Genomic DNA, 11,529 nt, shown 5'->3' on the forward strand with positions numbered 1-11,529 from the left:
ACTCATGTCATAACAAAGTATGTTTCATCGCATTTACAATCACCGTATGCATGTATGCATGAGTCCACACACACGCACAATATATCATGTTTTTCAAGATAAGCAAAGGATGACCTTCCTCATGTGGTCTCCTCATGAATTTTAAGTTTCTCATAGGGGTCTCATGTAATGCATCCTGTATCTAGATGGTTCACATACTAATCATAGACACATCATCTGTCGCAACACAACCCACTATGATCAACATACCATGATATGAATCATTCACTTTCAATCATGCAATGATACATCAACTATGAACCCTGCGTATGATTTGCATATGACTTAGCCAATCTAAATCCAAGCTAAAATTCATTCCGCTATAAGACTTCATGCCACAAGCATGCTTTTTCTTAAGAATTAACTACATTAAAAGGAGGAAGGATAATTCTTTTAAACGTTTTGTCAAATAGGTAGTGGGCGGACTTTGCAAGGGACAACCAGAAACCGATGGCAATCCATATGAATTTAAACAAAATTAACTCATATCTATCATCCAACCTTTCATTAATAATCTCACTAATTAAATCAGAAAAATCCAGCAATAACCTTCAGAAAATCCAACAATAATTTAACCTTAAAACAGAAATTCCAGCAATAGGATTTTCAAGGAAACCCCAACGTACACATATGCGTGCTCCTAATCTATGCACTCAACTATAACTATCAGAGGATTGACTCTCAACCTCAGCTTCTATTTCCTCTTCTTCTTCTTCTCAACTTCACACTCAACAAGAAAGAGAGTGCTGGAAATGGGATGTTACAAGAAGGTTTTTATATTTATAGACTTGAAAATGGTTTTAAATTGGCTTTTGTCTAAAAAGGAGGGTTATGGGATGTTTTGTGATGATTTTGAGAAGTTTAAGCTTATGGTAGCAATAAACAAAATATTATTTAAGTAATTTGAAAGAAAGCATTCCATGGATTTTAAGAAAATTGAGGTCATTTGAGTTATTTTATCAAAATATACATGTACATATATATTCATAACTTACAATCCGGGTGTCCTATTGACATGCCGTTTTCGCCATTAACTCCATAACTCGACTACGGTCAGAACGGTTAGGCTCGCGGACCTAACGGATTTTGAAAACTTAATGGTGGGGCTCCGCCAGATAAAATAAGGACATAAGTGTCATTTCTCAGATTGTTTAATTTTAAGTCCGTATCTTAAAATTCAGACATCGGGTTGAAATACAGCTTGCGGCTTGATAATAGAGCAACATTATGATCAAGTCAAAACATTCTCGAGGCTAATGGACCTACAGTCAACGGCTATCCAGTGTACAAACCAGATTTCAGGGCCTCGGGTCTTACATTTATGGTAATCATCACACTGTCTTTGGATAGTTCATGTATGTCATAGAAATCTGTCAAAAAAAGTGCGCGAGCTCATGGTTTTAGTTGTAGGATCCTTCTAACTAGGTGCTGCTCTTGCTTCAAATCCCCTCTTCAGGCTCTCACTACCAGCACCGCTTCCTACCCATTTATACTTGTTTACATTTTGAAAGAGACGCTTCCTTGCTCCTGCACCCAAATTCGTTGACACTTCGCTTCATGGTTCGTGCAACTATACTCATGGTATAGAACACATGAATTGTAATTATAATTGTTCTAATATGCTTTTTTTTTTTTTACAGTTCAAGTTAATTTCTATTCTTCTCTGTTGATAATACTTTCTGACGTCCATTTTCTGCTCTATAATTTTCTACTCAGGGACTCTCCATGCCATGAGCTGCTTTGGTTTTGGACAAGGTATTCTAACTTGGTCCTCAACGACATTGGATTAGTTTTGTAATTGTTCATCTAGGTTTCAAGAGAAAAGAATAATCTTCTATTTAACTCTCCTTGTTTGTAACAAGTCTTCCATATCCATTCATCTGCTAATTGATAGGATAAATGGGGCCAAGTAAGTCTTGGGTCTTGCTTAAAGACCCTTGGATTTGCCAGTAGATGGAACTCTTGAATTGTAGGTTCACCTAAAATGTAGGCTGATGTTCTTATATGTTTTTGGCAAACGATGCATTATATTGGTATATAATTTTTTCCACTCTAATTTAGTAGATGATTTTGCTTTCCATAACAATGTGCCCAATATAAGAGAAAACTATAGATGGTTGCTGCTTACCAATTCATATGTTCCCCATTTAATGCTCATTCCTTGTCATTACATGCCTCAATTCTATCCAGTTCAAATCTTTTATGAAAGCGGTTTGATAGACCCGTAAATTTGTATTGATGGAAATCTTTTTCCTTAGATGGAGCAATTTTATGTCTTGAGAATGGACAACTAGGTATTCTATAATACTAATGGTGGCCGCAATGGCCACCACCATTACCATTATGATGGCCATTATGGTCTCTCTCTCTCTCTCTTTTTTTTTTTTTTTTTTTTTTTTTTTTTTGAAGAAATCCTATATTGGTTTGTTACAAGTCATTTTTCCATAACAGCCATTAGGACCCTATAACGTATAACGTTTGCCAACGTTACTATTACGAGTGAACATTCCCATTTATTCTATACCCTCTCAAATCTTTCTTGGTGTAATGGTCCTTTCATATTTCTAGTTGCTTTAGAGCATGCATTAAAAATTGTAGTTGATAATAACCAATGGTTTCTTGTTGCTTCTAGAGATAGTAGGGGCTTTTACTTGTGTTGGCATTGGTTTTATGATGGATAGAATGTGACAGTAACTTAATACTAGAATGTCTCAGGCCCTCATGGATGCTGATGGATTGGCTAATAGGTCAAAGCCAGCACTGGATCTGCCGTTGAGATCTTTCTATTACTCATCAGTTTGAGGACTCCTTGTTTCCTAGGGGTTGCTCTGCTGGAGTCGAACAAGAGAGTAGTATGCGCCCTTTTCTCCTTTGGCAATTAGCTCACCGTGGGACCCCTGTTCTGTTATCCTCCCATTATCAATCACTACTATGGAGTCTGGTTTTGTATTGTTCATAGTCTATGAGCTACAATTACACACGTCCTACCCACCATCATCTTTTCGATTGCCTCTTGAACATGGCTCTCAGATGCACTGTCTAGTGCACTCGTTGCCTCATCTAAGAGCAATATGGCAGGGTTCTTCAAAATGGCTCGAGCAAGAGCTATCCTTTGCTTTTGCCCACCTAATAGCTGCATGCCTCTTTCTCCACAGTAGGTCATGTATCCATCCTTCATGCAACTGTCTCCCCATGGTCATAAATAAACCAGTCATTATTTGTCACAAATGAAAAAAAGAAGGGAAAAAAGTCATTAACCAACCACCCACATTAAAATATCTCAGTTTATCAAGCTGTAAGAAATATAGAATGAAAACAATGATCAAGAGATAAGATAGAAGAGTGCTTGCATGATGAAAAATTGAGAATGTGTATGTGTCAGTAACTAAATGTCTATAATCTAGGGGGCCATCTGGATCCATGCATTTGTTAATTCTAGATTCAAGAATCCAAGCATTAGCTTCAAATTCAATGTTTGGAGCCTCTTGTGATTGGTAAATCTTAGGATTGATGAGCTCATGCACCACCTCAAATTCCCAGAAGTAGTGACTGATGAGCCCTCCCAAAAAGGTGTTATTGCACAATACAGGGATTGATCACTCTCATCTCCTCTCACCCACCCCATAACAACACTCTATTTGATCTTTGATGGTCATCTAGTTGCCATAAGAGGCTAATAGCACCACTCATAATGGGCTAAAAGTACCACTCTCACTTCACCTGACCACAAACACAACATATTAGATGACGATCTCGGTAGATTTTCTGTCTCTCTTGGTTGTCTAGCAGCCTCTTTCCCTACCTCATTTGTGGGTCTCCCTCTCTGCATTGGCCCTCCACCGAAAGCCATGTGGGACAAAATCGTTATTAAAATCCAAAAATACTTAGCCACGTGGAAATGCCAGTACCTGTTTATGGGAGGTAGAATGACCCTCATCATGGCTACCCTGTCCAACCTTCCTATTTACTATATGTCTTTATTCAGATGCCTGTCTTCGGTCCTGGTGCGCATTGACAACCTCAGACGTGATTTCCTCTGGACTGGGAAGGAGAATTAAGAGAAGTTACATCTCCTTGACTGGAAAGAAGTCTGCAAAAGCATATTCAAGATGGGGGTGCTATTGTTAAAAATCTGAAAGTAATGAATCAAGCTCTGCTAGGTTAGTGGACTTGGAGGCTGGGCATAGAAGATGGTGCTCTTTGGAATGATATTGTTAAAGGAAAGTACGGGAGGTCGTCAGGGGGTTGGTGGACCAAAAATTCCATCGCAGACAAAGCATCCTTCGTCTGGAGAGGTATCTTATGTTCTAAGCAAGCCGTGCTCGACAACATCAGTTTCAAGATTGGTAATGGCTCCTCGATTAGATTCTGGGAAGATCAGTGGGTTGGTGACGCACCTCTCAAAATCTCATTCCTAAATATATATCGTTTGGCTCCAGATAAGATGATTTCTATTTCTAACTGCTTACCTATCGTCGGCTCCTCTGTAACCTGGGAGGTGAAGTGTATTAGAAATCTTCATGATTGGGAGGTCTCGGAATTTGCGGCTCTTCTTAATTGCATGTCTAAAGTGGCTCGTGATCTGTTGACTGTGGATAAGCTCATCTGGACCAGGGAGAAATCAAGCATATTTTCGGTTAAAACACTCTACTCCTTCCTGCTCCCCCCTTCCATTCCAGCGTCATTTGCCTTCCCTTCCATTTGGAAAATTTCAGCCCCCCACCCAAATTCATCTGTTTTGGTTGGTTGGTAGGGAAAAATCGCATTCTCACAATTGATAATCTTCGCAAACGTGGTATGCAGCTAGTGAATATATGCTCATGCTGTATGAATAATGAAGAATCGGTAGATCACCTCTTGCTGCATTGCCCGTTTATCGCTGCCATTTGGTCCGATATTTTCCTCAGATTTAATATCAGTGGGTGTATTCCGGGCTCCTCCTCTTCTATGTTACCTTACTTGCACGGATTCAAGATGGGTAAAGTCAAGAATCGCATCTGGAGAATGGCTCTTCTAGCCATTTGGTGGTCCGTTTGGGAGGAAAGAAATGATAGATGCTTCAATGATATCAAGTCCTCGGTTCAAGTGGTTATTTCTAAAGCTAAAAAGAAGATTATCGAATTGGTAGTTAATATTCGTGGGCTTAAGGATGTGGATCTTTTGTTTCTAGGCCATTAGTTTTGTTTTCTGTTTTTCCTTTTGCTTTGGCTTCGCTGCTATCTCAGCAGCTGCCTCCCATGTTCTCTTTCCTTTTTAATACAATCTCGTTATCTTTGAAAAAAAAACACGAATGCACACAAACTCAGATTGATGCCCTTTTTGATATCTGGCTGCATCTGGCTGTCGTACAAACATTGTCCAACCTGCATCTGATCTCCTATCACAAGTAACCTTTATTTAGTAGTTTTAGGTTTTGTCTTTCTTTTTAAAGTTGTCAACCAAACAAGAAATTTATTCATACCAGGATTTATGACTATCAGTTTGGATGTCAACCAAACAACAGATCTATTAATTCTAGGGATAGCAAATCCATTATTGGCTGCTCCTAGGATTCGTAACTATTCAATGACTAACAGCTTCTGCCATCCGAACAGTCCCTAAGCATAGACTACTGATACGCCATTTGGGGACTGGGATTTTCTTGACTACATGTTACGCTGTTTGGGGTGTGGGGAGAAGTGGAGGCTGTGGATTCAGGTTTGTGTTCAATCGGCAAAATTTTCGATTCTGGTTGACAGTTCACCAACTGGTTTCTTTCAAGTGACTAGAGGGTTGCGTTAAGGGGATCCACTTTTGCCATATCTTTTCATACTAGTCATGGAAATGTTAAGTAGGACGATTTTAGGAAGAACACAGCTGGGTTTAGTGCAAGGTTTCTGAGTAGACAACTCTTACTTTCAAATATTACATTTACAATATGTGAATGATACTCTGCTTTTCTATGAGGCCAACGAGCAAATGATTGAAAATCTATGGATGATTTGAGTTTGTTTTGAGGTGGTATCAGGATTAAAGGTAAATATTCACAAAAGTGAACTATTGGGAGTAGGCCTTTTAAGAGAAGAGGTAGAAGCCTTTGTTAGGATCTTTGGGTGTAGGGAGGGCTCTTTTCCGACCACATACCTCAAGTTACCGTTATGTATCGGTAAGCCGGCTAAGTTCATTTGAGACAGAGTTATTGAGAAGTACAAAAGGTAAAAAAGAAAAAACAAAAAAGAAAAAGAAAAAGAAAAAAAAGACCACTAATGTGAACATAATAAAATTGAAAAGATTTAATCTTTTGTAAGCATCACTATTTGCATTTAAATAACTTATAAATTCATGCGCATTGGCAAGAGTTGCTGCTTCAATGATTTCGGCCTCAGTTGCATTCCTTTTTCCATATATAATATTTTCATGGATTGTATCTGTAAACAGAGTAGGTTCCTGAATGACCAATGCAATATGTGATCTTAGGGCTTTGAAATTATACATCTTGATGTCCACTTCATCTATTTCTATTGACCCCTTCAATGGATCATAGAATCTCTCAATCAATCCAATAATTGTGGATTTGCCAGACCCGCTTTTACCAGCCAATGCGACAGTTTTTCTGGCTTCAACTTTGAGGCTTAGGCCAATGAATATAATTTGTTTAGGCCTTGATGGATAAGAGAAATCCACCTCTTTGAGCTCTATGCATCCATTTATCTTTCCTGGTTTGATCTCATTGGGGTCATCTGGCTCCATCTTACTCTTCCTCTTTAGAATCATAAAAATTGATTTTATGGCATTCGTTCCCTTGGATAGGTTTGATGTCATACTCCTAGCCTCTGCTATAATTCTTCCTGTTGTCACCAATATGAAGAATGTCTGAAAAATGTGCTTGTAACTGATCTGTCCATGGTACAATAGTCTCCCTCCATACCAGAAAATTAGACCAGCATTAGCAGCAGTAAGGAACTGTGACAAAAGAGGCCAAAACCTGCATATATAGATTGTTCTTCACTCTCATTTCTCGGGCCTTGTAGAGCATCCTCGAACAGTTTCATGATCTTTTCTTGAGAGGAGAATGCAGTGATGGTTCGGTGGTTGACAACACACTCGCTAGTTCGCTGCTTCTTTGTTGCTCTTTTAAGACTTTCTTTGACATGCTCTTCAGCAGAACACCTCTTGCATAGAAGGAACCAATAATGAGTGGCTGCAAACCAATGATTAGGATTGAGAGTCGCCAAGCCAATGACATCCCCAATATGATTGCTAAGGTGGCTGCAGAGAGAGCACCAGCCAACAATGACAATCGATCACAAACGAGAGATCTCACCATGCTTGCTTCTATCGTGAGCCTTGAACATACAACTCCACTAGTGTTGCCTTCATGATCTAACCATGCAATTTCAAATGTTAAGATCTTTGCTAGCACCATCTCTCTGACCCTCTTCGTTAAGTGCTCACCTACAACACTGAAATTGTAGTGCTGGTTCACACTGGTAACAAAAGTTAGGACAACATTTGTTAGGAATACAAAAGAGTACAATCTTGTCTGTGACCTGATCTCGTTGTGGTCATTAAGAAAGTAAACAGAAAGAATTGCATCTATGCAGAAAGAGTGCACTGGATGAATTACTCCATAGCAAATAGCACCAATGCAACCAAGTACAATCCTCTTCCACTCAGGAGCTGTCATTTTCAATAGATGCCATAGAGATGGAGGACTATAGCTATCTTCTTGGTGTGGATTGGTCTGGTTATTATGATCAAAAGATTGACATGGGCTTGATTCATTTAATATCTTGGTATTACTTTTGGTCTTCATTGTTGAGGTGGGTGAATCATTACGGTCAGATTCTTGTAGAGCCATGGAGGGTTCATCATTGTCCATAGTCATCTGTTGTTGCACCATTGTCGAGTACACACCATGCTTGTTTTGAATAAGTTGATTGTGGGAACCGGATTCCATTACTTGTCCTGATTGAAGAACAATGATCAAGTTGGCATTACAGAGTGTAGAGAGACGATGGGCGACAATTATGGTCGTTTGTCCTACAGAGGCCTGATCCAAGGCATCCTGCACAGTTCTCTCTGATTGTGAATCCAATGCACTGGTAGCCTCATCAAGCAATAGGATTCTTGGGTCTTTGAGTAAAGCTGTTGTGATGGCAATCCTTTGCTTCTGTCCTCCAGATATTTGAACTCCAAATTGCCCTACTTGAAAAACAGCAAGTGTTGGTCAAAGTGTCCACATGTTTTGCCAAGTGTATCGTTGAAACTAATATACATGTTTTTTTTTTTATATATAACCTTTAGCTTTAAATTATATGATATCCATTGACGACAAATGTGTTGTCATATGTCATTATGGGAGCACAGATTGCATATGCCATAGGGGCATATGCGGTTTATGACTATTAGGCATTATACGATGGCATATGCGATTATGCGATCACTTATGCGATTATGCCATCACTTACGCGATAAAAAAATGTAAATTTTTTGGAGGGCTGTGAGATGCCATATGCGATTATGTGCTTGCATATGCACACAGGCCCCTTGGGTCACATATAATCGCTTACGCTATTTGACAACAACGACACCAAGAGTGATTATGTTGATGATGTAGCACTATGTACAGATAACAGCTGTAGTAATTGTGGAAGTTGAAGCAATAGCAACAAGAATAGTAGGTTATTAGGAATTACTAGGAAGGTATAGTAATGAGATTAGAGAATAGAAATAGCAACCACAGTAGCAGTAGTGGCATTAGTTCTAGCAGCATTAACAACAGTAGCAACATCTAGTAGACGGCAATAATATTAATTTGTAGCTTGCAGTAACAGTAGTGACAAAAGTTGCAGAAATAGCTGCAACAGCTATTGTAGTCCTAGTGGTAGTCAGAACTCAGGAGTTAGGAGTTAGCAGAACCTGCAGTATCAGTAGTGAAAAGAAGGTAGAAGTAATAGATGAAGCAACAACATTAGATAAATGGTTATATTATTAAATCTCATATGAAAGAGCAGTAGTATGTAGCAATAACAATGCCAACATCAGCAAGGAGATGTATTACATACTTGGGTATCATATCCTCTAGGAAATTGGTTAATGAAGTCATGTGCATTTGCAGCTTTAGCTGCATTTATAATTTCCTCCATGGAGGCGCTCTCTCTTCCAAGCACTATATTTTCCTTAACAGAGGTCCCAAAAAGTATAGGCTCTTGGCTGACAAGACCAATTTCATGTCGCAACCATTTCAACTGAAGGGTCTTTATGCTGTTTCCATCTAAGAGGATTTCTCCTCCAATGAGATGACTATGGATTTCCCTGAACCGCTGCCACCAACCAAGCCTACAGTTTGATCGGCTTCTACTATGAGATTGAATTTCTGTAGTACCATGCTTTCAGGTCTTGACAGATAAGCAAAATCAACATCCTTAAACTCCAGGTCACCTTTAACAACTTCCAAGACTTTCCCTTGTTGATTATAAGAGTCTATGCTTGGGACCCTTTCGAACATTTCAAATATCAGAGAGGCTGCAAGAGATGCCTCGCTGAGGTACTTCAAATTGGCTAGAGCACTCCCTATTGCACCGCAAGATTATGAAATAACAGTTCTCATATTTGTGAACTTTTTAGACATCAAAGGTTAGCTGTGACGCTTGAAGATTACATCTAATTATTCTGTTGATGAGAATGCTTCTTATAGAAGTGCATCTGTAAAGGCCTGCCACAAGTGCCCCGCATGTGCCAATTGCTAACGTAACCCATGTGCTTGAGATCTTTGTCATTCATTAAGAAGCTGTTGTGAATGCTTCATAGGTCAAAAATCTAATTAACTGGGTCACACTGTATCTAGATAATTTTTCACCCTTATTAACAATCCATTTTACAACATGTGTCCTGCATGGTAAGTGGACCAGCTAATTTTGTGCTGGGGAACATTTACCATTGGACTGCCTGATAAAATGCCCTAGTCAGACATGCCATGTGGCATTTGTGGGGTGCCCATACTTGCATTTTCTAGATTGACATCTGTAAGGTGCATTTTCTTGTAACAGCATAGCTTATGTACTTGCTTTAGTTGTAAACATCTTGACTTACAGTCCTCCAATTACAACACAGGCACCTGCAGTAAAAACATCTCCACCTTTAGCACCCTCGTGAATCACTAGGGTGCTACCATACCAGGCTTGAAATGACCAAATTACGGAGATGGCACCAGTGCTTCCAATTGCCATGCCCTTCATGAGTCCCTGTTTAAGCCCAAGCTTCAAGCTCTGTTCTAACACAGCTGAGAAGCTTTCTCCAGTTTGGTGCTTCCAACATACGAGAGGACAGTTCTAATTGATGATAGTGCCTGTTTTGCTATTTCACCTGCAGCTCCATAAGCTTCCTGTATCCTCCTTCCAATTCCCACTAATAGCTTACCATATACTATCCCTGGAATGATGAATAGAGACAATCGTGGAATGACGATAATAGCCAATCTCCAACAGAGATATATTGAAACCATCTCGGCAGTTAAGAATGTCGCAATATTCATAAGGAAATTTGGGACCTACATCAATGAGCGAAGGTTGAAGGACAATTAAATTGAAGTGTGTAGATATTTTCGACATAACATATGCCATGTGCTGTAGTCTATGGAATAAACCACCTGAGCAGTTACGGATGTCTTATTTTCATTAGGAAATTCAGGACATACGTTAATGAGTGAAGTTTGAAGAAGAAGAATTTAGTAGGGTATAGATATTTTCAACATGGCATATGCCACTTGCTATAGGCCATGAAAAACAGCATCCTCATGAGATGGTAGATGCTCAAACCATTGGATGCATGAATTCCAAATGGTACCATTTAAGATGTCAAGTGGAACATGTTAAAAAAAAATCTATGTCAGATGGGAATAAATAAAAATAAAAATTTAACAGAAGCTAGAAGAAATCCATGCTTTGTCTATAATCACATGATGTGTTGTGTTAGAATTTAGAACATAGAATATAGTGGCTTGAACCAACAATAGGAGAATATCCCTGTGGAGAGGCAGATTACCTTTTCACTGATAACATCTCGTATAGTGTGAGTATCAGTTGTAATACTGGAAACCACTTGGTATGTTGTCGAAGCACCGTGTTGCATGTCAAAGAAACTGGGGTCTTGCCTTAACAGGGCAGCTAAATATTTCTTTCTTACACGGGATATTTGCCTCTCTGCAGTCCGAGCCCAACACAACCCTTCTGTTATTGTACCACCATAATAACACATGGTGAGGAAGAAGAGTAGTTATATTACCATGTAACGGAGTACTTGGAGATGCTTGTTGACTATAGGATTGTTTTATTATCAATATGATTGGATGTGATGGACCAGATTGACCAGAATGAACAATACAACTAATGCATGGTTAACTAATGATATTGTACATGATACCCATAGATAGTGGATTAATTTATGGCACGAATATGGGATTATTTATTTATTTATTTCACTTGTATGTTAGAGTCTTTTCTTTGCTTA

The 11,529-nt window shown here is 39.0% G+C and overlaps 1 pseudogene; it reads right to left on the bottom strand.

Annotated features, from left to right (window-relative positions):
- Nucleotides 1-2,735: 2,735 nt before the first annotated feature.
- On the bottom strand, nt 2,736-11,319 carry LOC131246167 (putative multidrug resistance protein; annotated as a pseudogene).
- Nucleotides 11,320-11,529: the final 210 nt, after the last annotated feature.

The sequence above is a fragment of the Magnolia sinica genome, chromosome 5 (genome assembly GCF_029962835.1).
Source record: "Magnolia sinica isolate HGM2019 chromosome 5, MsV1, whole genome shotgun sequence".
NCBI lineage: Eukaryota > Viridiplantae > Streptophyta > Magnoliopsida > Magnoliales > Magnoliaceae > Magnolia > Magnolia sinica.